The sequence below is a fragment of the Periplaneta americana genome, chromosome 6 (assembly GCF_040183065.1).
Source record: "Periplaneta americana isolate PAMFEO1 chromosome 6, P.americana_PAMFEO1_priV1, whole genome shotgun sequence".
NCBI classification, from domain to species: Eukaryota; Metazoa; Arthropoda; class Insecta; order Blattodea; family Blattidae; genus Periplaneta; species Periplaneta americana.
The window spans coordinates 76,551,679-76,566,121 of record NC_091122.1 but is presented as its reverse complement, the minus strand read 5'-3'; the positions used below and the strand labels follow the sequence as shown (position 1 = coordinate 76,566,121).

The window sequence follows — 14,443 nt, the reverse complement described above, 5'->3', positions numbered from 1 at the left end:
AGGTAATTGGCGTAAGCAGGAATCTAACCGGTGCCCGAGCACAACTCCGGATGGCAGGCAATCGCCTTAGCTGACTGAGCTACGCCGGTGGCTTGGCTCAATGGAGTAACATTCCAGAGGTCCTGGTTTCAAGTCCCTGTGCCGACCAAACTGGTTCCGGTTTTTGCCATAGTTTTTTTCTACTCTGTGTAATTAATTTTCAGTTAAATACAGGCGAATGTCAGATTGGACCCCATTTACCACGAAATAGACAATAATGAGCATACAGTCGCGACATGATTTATTACCTGATGATTTGCACAAAGTAGTCATGAAAATAATGTGTATAATATAAGTTATGTACCCTCTGTATGATTAGTAAATAAAGTAGACTAGAGTGTTACAGGAAGTATATTGTGCATTTCATTACTTTAATTCGAGCATAAACACCTCACGCAATCATCGCTATTTATTAAAATTTCCCTTCAAATTTTGAAATTAATTACAATTTGATAATGTTATTTTGCTTGCTGGCAACAGTGATTCCAGATTCTATAAGCATTTTAGAGTTTATTACACATGCCCTTAAGATACATAAGTTATTGGGCATTGTTTTATTACAATATTTACATTTAGCTATTTTCTCCGACTTTGACTGACATCTAACTACTAAGTACTACTTCAGCAACGGGTTGTCAACTGAGCAGTGCAAAATTTGAATGGGTAATGACTATATTCAACATATACTAACAGAAACAATGAACGAACCATAAGTTTGTTATACTTTTTCTGTGTCAGCCTTAAGTCGATTATTAAAGAGTGCAATATTGCTGCTTATTTTATTAAAGTCTTGCAATCATTAATTTAATTCATCCATCCGTGGTGTTAAGCTAAAAGTTGATATGTCCAAAAATAAAACTTTTCAGGAAACTAAACTTAAAGTGCAACATAATGTGGTTAATTGTTTATTAAATTTATTACCTTCAAACTGTAGTATGTTTTAGAATAAAATATACAGAAGAGATTACAACATATTTTATCAGTATACATGAGGACGTATGTTGACACATGCACAAAAGAACATATCAAGTTCTGCCACTTCAAGGTCTGATATAAATTTTACATATAAAGTTTTGCTAATCCAAGATCTGATAGACATATTTTAACAAAATTATGTTTTTATCATGTAAACATTGAAGTTTATTATTACACTGGACTGCACTACAATGACAGGATTACTGCTTCACTTCAATCTTCTCAGGATGAGCCAGAAGACGTAAGGACATCTGATACAAAATTGCTAGTAACTAAATTTTGATAGAAACTGTGACATTCTGGACTGATGAACGGTAGCAATGACAAGAGATCATTTCTCTTCTGTTGGTTAACTGTTGCTGGCTCTGAATAAGTTTCAGGAATGTTGACAAAAGACAGTCTGCCTCTCTTATTTCTTCTGAGGTCCATAACCATAAATGGTTCTTCTGGATGGAGACTATTTAAATTCGATAACCCCAAATTCTTTGTATCGTAGCCATTTTATTTGCAGCCACTTAACAGTATTTCCCTCTGTGATATTTGTATGTTTGATGACTTTATCTGTCAATAAAAATGAGTAAGAGAAAAAATCGTGCTGTTCCATCTCGGTAACTTTCATTGACACTATTTTTCTTGTACAATACGTACAAAATTATACCAGTCTCTTGGTAGCATAATTTCAAAACTACTGTACTTCTTAACTCTCTATATACGAGCATAATCCACATCACACCCAAGATGTTTGTGGCCAGGCAGGAGAAATTTCTGATCTATAATTTGCAGTGAGGGATGGCTTTCAACTGCAACACCAATCATAGCATACATATTTATGTTGCGGTTTTGTGCACCACAAGTATCAGACTATATTGTGAGATGTGTCACTGTGTTAGGTATGGACATTATTTTCTTGTACAAGCAGGATGATATTTGTTCTGATCCATGACCTGCAACTCCCTCGTGCTATATAAAATACTCTGTTTCATAATTTTTTCCACTATACTCTCTAACAGTAAAATTCTACACCCACAGTGTCTTTTATAGCAAGCTATGTTGCTGCTTAGCACCGGTGTTGGTAGACAGTGTTGCATGTCGAATACTAGTAGCTTCATAGCACCATTTTCAGCAGCTATTCTTTTAGTCCATCATTTTCCTTACTCTTGTATGCATAATCTGCTAAAGCTAAATGAGTTTCATGTTCTTGCTGAATGGCAGCCTTATCTTCTTGTTTACAACTCTTCATATTTATTTTAAATGTGTCACAGGTTTTGCAAATATCAATGTTTGGTTGCTTTAATTTAATACAAATTTAATTAAACTCATCTCTGTACACAGAATAAGAAGGTACATGTTCATTTTTCTCTTTCTTCCTAGCCACATACAGATAGTACATCTTAGTCATGCTGAGATTATGTGCTGAATACTTGCGACTAGTATAGCGCCTCGAATAATAGTTTTCTTAGTGTGCAAAACTGTTAACTCTTTCACAAATTAATTCATTAATAGGTTCATGTTTTCCTCTCTGGTAAGGTGTTACACTTGCAACAGTATTTTTTTTTTTATACGTATAAGCACATGAACTTTGCCTCTTTTAATTCCATAAACTGCTACGAACAGAGTCTTACAAACTTCTTTAGGCACTTTATTAACAGGGGCAGAATATTTAGCATTGCTACTTCTATCATGCGAATCAGCATTTCTATTTCCTCTTCTTTTTTGTGATCTGGATATCATTACTTAAAATTTGATCTTGAACAGCTGGGTCAATAAGTGAATGAATTTCTGTGAATATTAATTTCTGATCATCTTCTATACGCTTTTCTGTAAATCTGTTTCTACAGTATTCAAATACCTGCAAAAATGCGTTTTCTGATTGTAACCTCCCTTTTCTGTCAACATACATTTTACCTTGTGCCTTAAGATTTTTGTTAGTGACAGACTAGGTTTCAATACTGTTGCTATTACAATCACCGTTTTGTCTCTCATCACTACCCAACAAAGAACTGGCTTGAATGTTAAAAAATATCTTTTGCCGAATTATTTATTTCTACATTACATGACATGACATCACATGTAGCAGACTGTAATCATCACAAGCCCACTATTCTTAGACTTCTTTCACTCATATTGAAATAGTAAAACTGAACAACACAGCACAGTATAATATTATTAGCATTCATTTCCTTTTAGGCCTATTCATTTAACAATAGAACATCATTGATTTATATGTAATTGAAAAAGATTGCCAATTGTAGACATCTAAAACAGATGAACTGGGCATATATAATTTATTACAGAAATATTAATTCAGCCAAAAGTTAATGTGTCAAACATATCAAGTTTTGGCAAACTATAAAATCTAGTGAGGAAACATATCAACTTTTTCCATTGCCATTTACTCCTGTACTGTAGAAGGTAGACATGTCATATTTTAGCAGAATATAAAACACCATGAATACTACCAGAATCATCCAATCAAAATCGCAAATTTTGGACATAGGCCTATCAACTTTATGTGTCCGTACACAATTCTGGAAAATCCAATGCTTCTTCGAACTCTAATGTCAAACGATACCAACATGAAAGTGTGTGAACATCTTTTTCCCTCTAATGTAAATATTTTATCTTTTTGCGCAATCCAGTGAGCTCTCTCAGAAGGTCAGATATTAATTGACCTCTTCATTGTATTTCTAAATTGATTTCATTTAGATGACCTTTGACATTGTTAAAAATCCTGAGTGTCGAAGGAAAACAGTACTTTGGAACTCCTCTTCAAGTCATATAATCTGTAGTCGAATAAATTGGTGAAGAAAATGAAAGATATCTTTCTTCAGTTAAAATAATCTTTGAAGACAACTTTCTGCACTTAGCCACCTTCCTTGATTACAGAGAAGTAGGTCTCTATATTTTTATTTCATGTGCTCTAAAAATTGACGTAACTAGCGATGTGAAAGAGTTCTGTTGCTTACTTTCACTATGCTTTTTGTTTATAGTGGCACTTGATATGTCTTTTATATAAGTTCCAGATCTCTTACGGACTCTTGACTTTCGCAGTTGTATTACAATATATGGTTAATGTGAGACTGACATTTTGATCTTCCTTTTTCCTTCATCAGTGATGGAGATAGGTGAACTGACTGTAGCGAATGGAGGTTGATCACTAATCCTTGCATGGTGTGTGGACTTAGCTTTCGAAGTAAGTTTCCCGTCGTTTTCGATTGAGCGTAGTCACTAATAAACTCATGTTGGGTTCATTGTATAGTTGGGCCTTGTATTTCGAATGTGGTAATCTGCTTCAGTGATAGTTCTGCAAACTGCATGTTGGATACCAAGAAGTTTCCAAAGATGGTGGTGATGGACTTGTGACCATATTTTACATGCATATAGCATGAGTGATCTCATGATAGATAAATACAGTTGTAATTTGGATTTTATTAGTATTAAGGTCTTGATTGTATAAATCTTGAGCAGGATAGGGACCAATGCTGGACTTATATGAGGGCAGCAATGAACCTTCGGGTTCCATAAAAACCATAAGTAAGTAAGGTCTTGAAGATATTATATAAGGATATGAATTGTTGAAAAGCTCTATTTCTCACTGAATGGATATGCTGTCTGAAAGTTAATCTCTTGTCAAGATATTTAGCTATGAACTAAAAGTGACTGCTTGGTTCTAAATACGAAGTGGCTTGCTTATATTGGGGAACCGTCTTGTGAATATGACCTCTGATTTTGTGCTATTTATTTTAAGCCGCCATCTCATTGACCATTGTATTACTTGGTCCAGGGCTTCTAGTATAATATGTTTGCAGGCGTATTACTTGGTTCAGGGCTTCTAGTATAATATGTTTGCAGGCGTATTACTTGGTTCAGGGCTTCTAGTATAATATGTTTGCAGGCATACTGTATATTAAAATGTTTCGTATATATGATTGTATCATTTGCATACACAGCATGGTGGCATTCGAGTGTGGAGGGTTATCGTGGACGTAAGCTGAATATAGAGTTAGACTCAATATAGAGCCCACAGGTACTCCCGCATGACTTGGTTTGCAGGTGGAGCTTTGTTTGTGATAGTGAAATCGAAATGTTCTTCATTCCAGATAGTTTGCTATGAAGTGAATGTATACGTCAGGGATTGAGACGTGTGGTACAAAGCAACAATGAACATCGGTAACTTTAATTAACAAGACTGCAACAGCACATGCTGAAAAGGAGAAAAATGAATCTACTATATTCCATGGAGAGATAATGTCTGCAAGTGAGGAGAGAGCGAAGGAGGCAAGTTTGGGTCTCCAATAGTGTTACTTTCACAGGTGAGTGTTGTGTTATGCTAAATACAGTTATTTTAAATTTGTTATTGGTGTAATTGAGTGTAAGTGAGCTAGTTAATACATGTAATTTTTACCATGCGAGTGTCAATTGCACATTTAATTTTGGTGGAATTGAGCTAGTCAATAAGTGTAATTTCTACCACGTGAGTGTCGAACACACATCGAATTTTGCTGGCATAAGTCTGGTATAGGAAGGCTAGGGAGTGAGCTGCTGGGGCATGAGTAGAGAGAGAGAGAGAGAGAAGCTGCCATTTCAGACATAGTGTCAGTGGGGATAAGTTCCCCCAGCGCTTTTCTTTACTTTCAGAATTAGCGAAACCTTTTATTTATGTCATATTTAACTTATAGGCATTCGTTTTGTTAAAATTTCGAACTTAATGAATGTTTGTCTAAACTTTTAAATATGAAAGGCAGTAGTAGGCACTGTAATTTTTAGGACAACATATTAAGGATATATTGAAAATTTAGGTTTCTAAGTTAGTTCATGCTACTAGGTGCTAACGGAATGTGTATTTAATTTTTACAGTGACTCTGCAGAACAAATTCTCAACTTTCATTATTTCATTTCGGATTTTGCAGTTGCCAGCAGTGAACTCTACGAAAATGATATTACATAGTCATAAAATAGACAATAACAGATGACCATATTAATACCTTAGTTTTAATTTTTAAAAATAAATAACGCTACTTAACTCTTAACTAAAAATATGGAAACATTTCTAGCGTGTTGAAAAATACCTACCATTCGAAACCTCCTTTCAGTTGGTTGGTCAGTGTCTGATTATGATCGCCATGCAATACGCTCGAAAAAGTACCTATGTCTAAGGGAGAACGATCTGTCAGTGAAAAAAAGTGAACTTACGTAGTCTTAAGTGCTATAGAATTTGCTCAACTTTACGGATTAATTAAAATTGCGGTAGAAGAAGATTATGAAAATTGTAGTGCTAATAACAAATTTTCTAAACAAAGTAAATCGAATCAAAATATTCCCTATCTTTTCAAGTGGTTATGTTGCAGGAAAATTATTTCGGCTGCTAATGCTGCTATTCATACATGGTTTCAAAACGCAAAAATTACAGTACAGGAGAGTCTAATATACAGTTACTTACCTACTTACTTACAAACAACTTTTAAGGAACTCAAAAGTTTATTGGCACCCTCACATAAGCTCACCATTGGTCCCTATCCTGTGCAGCATTAATCCAGTCTCTATCATCATATCCCACCTCCCTCAAATCTATTTTAATATCCTCCCATCTACGTCTCGGCCTCCCCAAAGGTGTTTTTCCTTTCTGCCTCTCAACTAACACTCTATATACATTACTGGATTCGCCTATACATGCTATATGCCCTGTCCATCTCACATGTCTGGATTTAATGTCCCAATTATGTCAGGTGAAGAATACAATGGGTGCAGTTCTGCATTGTGTAACTTCCACCATTCTCCTGTAACTTCATCCCTCTTAGCCCCAGATATTTTTCTAAGCACCTTATTCTCAAAGACTCTTAATCTTTGTTCCTCTCTCAAAGTGAGAGTCCAAGTTTCACAACCATATAGAATAACCGGTAATGTAACTGTTTTATAAATTCTAACGTTCAGATTTTTTTGTCAGCAGGCTAGATGAGAAAAGCTTCTTAACCGAATGATAACAGGCATTTCCCATATTTATTCTGCGTTTAATTTCCTCCCAAGTGTCATTTATATTTGTTACTGTCGCTACAAGATATTTGAATTTTTCCACCTCTTCAAAGTTAAATCTTCAATTTTTATATTTCCATTTCGTACAATATTCTGGTCACGAGACATAATCATATACTTTGTCTTTTCGGGGTTCACTTCCAAACCTATTGCTCTACTTGCTTCAAGTAAAATTTCCGTGTTTTTCCTAATCATTTATGGATTTTCTCCTAACATATTCACATCTTCCGCATAGACAAGAAGCTGATGTAACTTGTTCAATTCCAGATCCTCTGTGTTATCCTGAACATTCCTAATGGCATATTTTACAGCGAAGTTAAAGAGTGAAGGTGATAATGCATCTATTTGCTTTAGCCTGCAGTGAATTGGAAAAGCATCAGATAGAAACTGGCCTATACAGACTCTGCTGTAAGTTTCACTGAGACACATTTTAATTAATTGATCTAGTTTCTTGGGAATACCAAATTCAATAAGAATATTATATAAAACTTCTCTCTTAACCGATTCATATGCCTTTTTGAAATCTATGAATAATTGATGTTCTGTACCCTTATACTTCAATTTTTTCTCCAATATCTGTCGAATACAAAAAATCTGATCAATAGTCGATCTATTACGCCTAAAACAGCATTGGATGATCCCCAATATTTTCATCTACATTTGGAGTTAATCTTCTCAAAAGAGTATTGGACAAAATTTTGTACGACATCAACAAAAGTGATATTCCTCGAAAGTTACTACAGTTGGTCTTGTCTCCCTTCTTAAAACTAGGTACAATTATGTACTCCTTCCGTTGTTCTGATACAATTTCCTTTTCCCAAATAGCAAGTACAAGCTTATAAATTTTGCTAGATAATACGTTTCCACCCTCTTGTATTAATTCTGCTGGAATTTGATCGATACCTGGAGACTTCTACTTTTTTAGATTTTCTATCACAATTTCGACTTCAGAAAGTCTGGGTTCGGGTATAAATAGCTCAGCAGTTTGTATTTGAATTTCGTCCCAATCATTTCTATTTAGCCTATGTACATTTAGTAGTTGCTGTAAATAGTTTTTCCGTCTGTTCAGGATTGAATGAGAGTCTGCAAGCAAGTCACCATTATCATCCTTGATCACGTTTATCCTTGCCTGATATTTGTTCTTAAATTCATTTATCCCTTATATAAATCTCGAATGTTTTTATTCTCACTATTTGTTTCTACCTCATTTTGTTTTTCCTTCAAGTAATCTCTCTTTTTATTCCTAAGTGTATGACTTTCTTCCCATCTTTCATTGAAATAATTATCTCTATTCTCCTCAATTGGATCCTGTAAGAATTTCAATTTTGCCTGTTTCCTTCTTTTACTACCATGGAACGATCTTCATCAAACCACGGTTTCTTCTTCTTCTTAGTTTCTTAATAACCTATGCTCTGCTCATCTGCAGTTTTGATACTATCTCTGATATTTTCCCACATGCTATTAACATCTAATTCTTCCTCAACTTCATCGGAACTTCCTAAAGCGGCAAACCTATTGGAAATTTCGACCTGATAATGTTGCTCACTTGGCTACTGATAGTCTTTCTCTTAATTCTCCAATTACCAAATAATGATCAGAATTACAGTCTGCCCCCCTGAAAGTTCGAATGTCTACTATACAAATATGTCTCCGTTTATCTATCAAGATGTGATCTATTTGGTTGTGTGTCAATCCATCTGAGGAAGTCCAAGTATATTTTTATATATATCCTTATGAGGGAATGTTGTACTTTTGACAATTAAATTTTTTGATGTTGCGAAGTTGGCTAACCTAACTCCATTGTCATTACTAGTTACATGTAGGCTCTCTTTTCCAATCATCGGTTTAAAAATATCCTCCCATCCTACTTTAGCATTGACATCCCCCAATAAAATTTGATGTGGTATCTAGATAACTGATCAAAAGTGTATTCCAATTCCGCATAGAATCTGTGCTTTATATTTTTTTGCATTTATTTATTTACACTGCAAGTGGGCAAGCACCCGGTGGCAGTGGTAAAACACCCGGTGGCAGTGGTATACCCGGTGGCAGTGGTATGGTCGTCTTTCTCTTCTGTAGCGGCATGGGCATTTATGACTACAATATCGCATCATCTACTCTTAAGTACTAAATATAATTCGATCTTTTTTACTACTGATTTTATTCTTTTATGAACAAAGAATCCTGTTCCTAATTGGTGATTATTGTTTCCTTCTCCATAATACAACAAGTAATCTCCTATTTGTGATATATACAGTTACTCACTTTAATTTGCGGCCAGATCCTTTTTTCAGGTTTTGCTGTCTTTATTATGCAGTAGAAATTGGACTGAGTCTAAAATAAAAATTAAGAACAATGTGCTGATACTTAATAGTAATTATATCAAATACACAAATTTTCAGACCATTACACAAGTGAATTAAAAATATTTTTCTATTAACGGGCACAAGAGCTTTAATATTTGGCCACTTCATTTGTTTATGTGAGCATGGGGTTGCTGCCTCAGTAGGCACAGTGTTTCTGTCCTTGCTGTTCTGCTTGCATGTGTTTTGAAGCATCTGCCACTACAGCAAGGGACGTGAAGGTAGGAATACAACATTTGAACAGAGACAACTCGTCATTTTCAATCATGCAAAGGGGAAATCTGAAAGAGAAATCAATAATAGTTATTTATGGTACTTGTGAGGTAAGTGCATCTTTATTGCGCGAGTGGAAAGATTTAAGCACAGGGCGTCAGCCGAGTGCTTAAATTACACGAGCGCAATAAAGATCACGCTCACAAGTATCATACGTAATTTTATCCATGACCATAACGAAAAATTGTGTTTTATAAAAGAAAATATGTTGAAAATAAGTCCTCAAACTATAATCACATATCATGGCATGGATTTTAGAATCGATACGTGTACTAGGTAGGTTATGATGTAGGAGGCCATGATTAGTGAAGAATGGTATCTAAGGCGTTGGATAAATAACAAATTATAATTAATTATATAGTTTTAATATATATATTTTTTTCATTTTAAACGTTTATTTTCGTCTTTTTGAAGTTTCAGAGATTATTTAGAAGTGTTCACGGGAATAATGTGATTAAAATAATTTCTCATTTTACTTCTGTAAACTTAAGAGGAATATTAAAACGTAATTTATCATCGTGTCTGTTTAGGTCAGTTGGCTAACGCTTGTTGTTTTAAAATCCTATAAACCCAACTTTGCAGGTTCAAGTCTTCTCGCATCCCAAAAGGTAAATTATTACAAAAAAAAAAAAATACATATTAGATATGGATGCAATGCATAGTAGAAAGAGAAAAGAGAAGGAGATTGAGTGTATGTATAATTAAGAAATGGTAATAAAGAAGTAGAGGTAGTGACATCTAGTAACTAATATATTAACTTCTTGAGTAATGGTTGAATGAAAAAGTATACGTGTGTACCCGGGTACTAGGAAAATACTAATGAACTGTGAGATAAAGTTCAAACTGTGAGGTAAAGTCTTTATCTCACTAGTGGAATAAAGTAATGTTGAATAAAAGCCTACTTTACAAACGCAAAAGTATTTAGTAAAGGCATGTTTTTCGTTACGGTCATGGATGAAATATTAAATGTACCAAAAAGCATAATTGGGGACATAATAAAGAGATATAAGGAGGAAGATAGATTAGAGTCGATACCCCAAAAAGGACAACCAATAATACTGACTGATTGAGAAGAAAGAATAATTCGGAAAATAAAGAACAATCCGAGACTAAGTGTTCCAAAATTAACAGGTGAACTCTTTGAAGAGAGTAGAAAAAGTGTCCACTCAGAAACTGTCCGAAGGGTAATAAGAAAAGCTGAGTTCAGTGGCAGAGTGGCAAGAAAAGAGCTCTTCATTAGTGAGGTGAACAGAAAAAAGAGGCTGCAGTTTGCTAGGGAATATGTAAATAAGTCAGACGAGAGCAAGTGTAATGTTTTTGATTCAGTTGGCAAGATAAATGTGTGGTGGAAGCCAAACGAAGAACTTGAAATGAATTTTCAGCCCACTGTGAAATATGGAGGAGGCAGCATCACGATCTGAGGTTGCATCTCTGCACTAGGAGTTGGAAAAATGACACAAATCGAGGGGATAATGAAGAAGAAAGACTATCTTCGTATATTGAAGCAACACTTACACAGAAGTGCAGACAAATTGGGCATAAGGGACGCATTTAAATTTTACCAGAATAACGACTCTAAACACAAATCCTATCTTGTGAGGAACTGGCTTCTGTATAATTGTCTCAAAGTTATTGACACCCCTCCCCAAAGCCCTGACCTGAACCCCCTATAAAATCTCTGTGCTGAGCTGAATCATGAACACGAAAAACTCCTTCAAAATCATTAGGTGAATTAGAAGGAAAAATAAAGAACCCAGGGTGTTCGGATCCTTCCACAGTGCTTAATATTAATACTGAACTTAAAACTTAATTTTTTTCTAAGCGATAATACATCCAAACACAAGTTCTAATTAACGGGTTTGTATCACATAAATACAATAATTGTATTCATGTGATACAAACCCGTTAATTAGAACTGTATAATTATTATAAAACATTCCTGTGAATTTTAATGTTGTGAAGGCCATAACTCGGAAATGAAGCATTTCCGGACACATGTTGTAATGAACTATTTTGATTGTCTATATGTGGGAAATACATACCTGAAATTATGTCCCGTATTTTTTAAACACCCTGTATATGTAGGTCTATGCTTGCTTTAGGTGTTTACTAAAATTGTTATTAAAATCAATTAATGTAATAAAAATAATGTCTGAAACTGATATAAAATATTTCAACAAGTTTAAACATATTTACGAAGAAATATATGCTTCCTGCAACCGAGCTAAGAGATTATTGGAAATTACAGTTCGAATTAACGACAATATGGTGGTAACTTCCTGCTTTGTAAAATAGCAGTTTCTTCCAATCCATGAAAATGTTATATGGACACTAGACCTCCTATTTTGTTAAGCTCAGTATTGCCAGAAAGTAACTTCCCCATGTATAAAAAGGCCCATTCGAACTGTGATAAATTTTGCGCTCATTATAAAAAAAAAAAAAATGAAAATAAAAATCCCCTCTCCCCGAAAAGAAATGCTGAGCAAAATACTGCAAACAGATAATTTACCCCATACCGTTGGAAATATTAAGTTAGGGTAAGAGGGGGTGAGATAGCGCAGTGGTATAGATGGCGCACCTCATGATTTACCCATAAAATTGCAGGAAGTAGCTATCCTAACCAGTCGTGTCAATACAGCCGTCAGAGAAAGTTCTTGTGTGAAATTTAGGTGTTTGTAACAGCAAGAGAAAGAAGAAAGATACATCAATTTCTGAGAAGTCGGTTCTCTGGTAAGTGCAACAATTTTCAAAGATTTATTTTGTGTGCAGCTTAAAAAGGAAAAGAATACCGTTAGGTTGAAGGTTGTTACTTCTAAATACAAAGGAACTTGTCCTTATTCTTTATGACAGAGTTCAATGCTCTCGTCCAACAACTTCACATCCAATAATAGGCACAAAAATATTTATGCTATTCGGTAGAGATGGCGCACATGAAGGGTGGTAGAGATTGCGCGCTGCTTGAAGTACTACATACATCCCCAGGTAATAATCTTGACGGACAGAGTTATATTTAGTCTTTTTCTATTCTCTACAGATTATGCCTAGAGTTTACAAAAGAAAGAGTGTTCGTGGTTCTTGGACTCAAGATAAACTTCACAATGCAATTACAGCAATTTTGGAAGATAAAATGAAAATTAGGGAAGCGGGAAGAACATTTAATGTTCCAGAGGCGACTTTACGTAGGAGACTTGCTTCTAAGAATTTTGAAAAGCAGAAAATGGGTCCTTCTTCATGCTTAGGGCGTGAAACGGAATTAAAATTAGTCGACCATATAAGGGCATTGCAAGCTGCAGGCTCTGCTCCCACTAGAGATACAGTTAGGAAGCTCGCATTTAATGTAGCAGAAATGTGCGATTTAGACAACAAATTTAATAAAGAAAAGAGGACAGCTGGTCGTGATTGGTACAGGTCGTTCATGGAGAGAAATCCATGCCTCTCTGTGAGAAAAGCAGTGGATTTATCTGTCCCACGAGCCCAAGGTATGAACAGGGAAGAGATCGATAAATACTTTCATCTACTTACAGCTGTACTTGCTGATAACCATTTAACAGAAAAACCATCAAATGTGTTTAATGTAGATGAAACCGGTTTGCAGCTTAAGAATAAGCCAGACAAAGTTGTGGCAATTAAGGGCAGTAGAGACGTTCAAGTTCTCACGTCCGATGAAAAGGGCGAAACAATTTCTGTTATAGCCTGCTGTAATGCAGAAGGTAACTTCTTACCTCCTTATTGCATTTTTTAAGGTGTTAATAAAAAGGCTGAATTTTCTGATGGCATGCCTCCAGGATCCGTGGTGACAATGAGCAAAAAATCAGCCTATGTCACTGCGGATATTTTTATGGATCGGCTAAAAAATCACTTTGCTCCTAGAAAACCTACCGGGAAGACTCTGGTCATTTTAGATGGTCACTCATCACATGAATTGCCCCGAAATGCTAGAATTTGCAGCACAGAATGAAATAGTGTTGTTGTGTCTGCCAAGCCACACAAAACACGCTATCTTCAGCCCCTGGACTGCTCCTTCTTCAAGCCTTTGAAGACCTACTTTTATCAGGCTTGTCAGTCTTGGATGCTGCGGAACGAAAACTGGAAGCTTAATCGCCTGCAATTTGGCAAGCTTTTATGTGAAGCGTGGTCACGTGCAGCTACTACAGGAATTGGAGTTGCTGGATTCCGTGCATGTAGGATTTTCCCATTAGATAAATCTGCTATACCAGATCATGCATTTCACCTATCTGAAATATCACAGCCTAAAAATGGCCTGGAAACTAGAGTTCCAAGTCCTCAACCCTCCACTTCCCAACCTTCGACTTCCCAAACCTTCACTTCCCAACCATCCACTTTCCAACCCTCCTCTCCCACAGTCCATGAATCCAAGCCTACCACTGAGGTCAGTCAACTCGTAGGTCTACCCCTTACTCCCAAGAAAGCCCTTCAAAAAGTGTCGCCTATTCAGAAGATGACTAAACCAAGTACCTCGAGAAGGAAACAATCAGCGGCAGTAATTACAGATTCAAAATACATCGAAGAAAGGAAGAAAAGAACAACAGTGACTGCACAGAAAGACAAAGAAAAAAATTCATCTAGGCCTACGTCCAAACCCACAAAACGTAGGCTTGTGTATAGGAAGAAAAATGTAACATCTTCATCAGACGACAGTTCAGTGAGTGGAAATTCCGACAGTGAAATAAGTGAAAATGAGTGTGTTGAGTGCTTGGAACGATATGAGAAAACTGTATCAAGAGTAGATTGGATTAAATGCA

General features: G+C 35.6%; 1 protein-coding gene across 2 annotated transcripts in view; it reads left to right on the top strand.

The window, feature by feature from the left end:
• LOC138701428 (zinc finger protein ZFP2-like) overlaps positions 1-14,443 on the top strand; it is a 202,605-nt gene that overhangs the window by 71,821 nt on the left and 116,341 nt on the right. For both annotated transcript variants that reach the window (XM_069828296.1, XM_069828293.1), the window contains exon 6: positions 5,115-5,327. The gene's annotated coding sequence lies outside the window, so the exon portion shown is untranslated. The remainder of the gene's footprint in view (positions 1-5,114; positions 5,328-14,443) is intronic.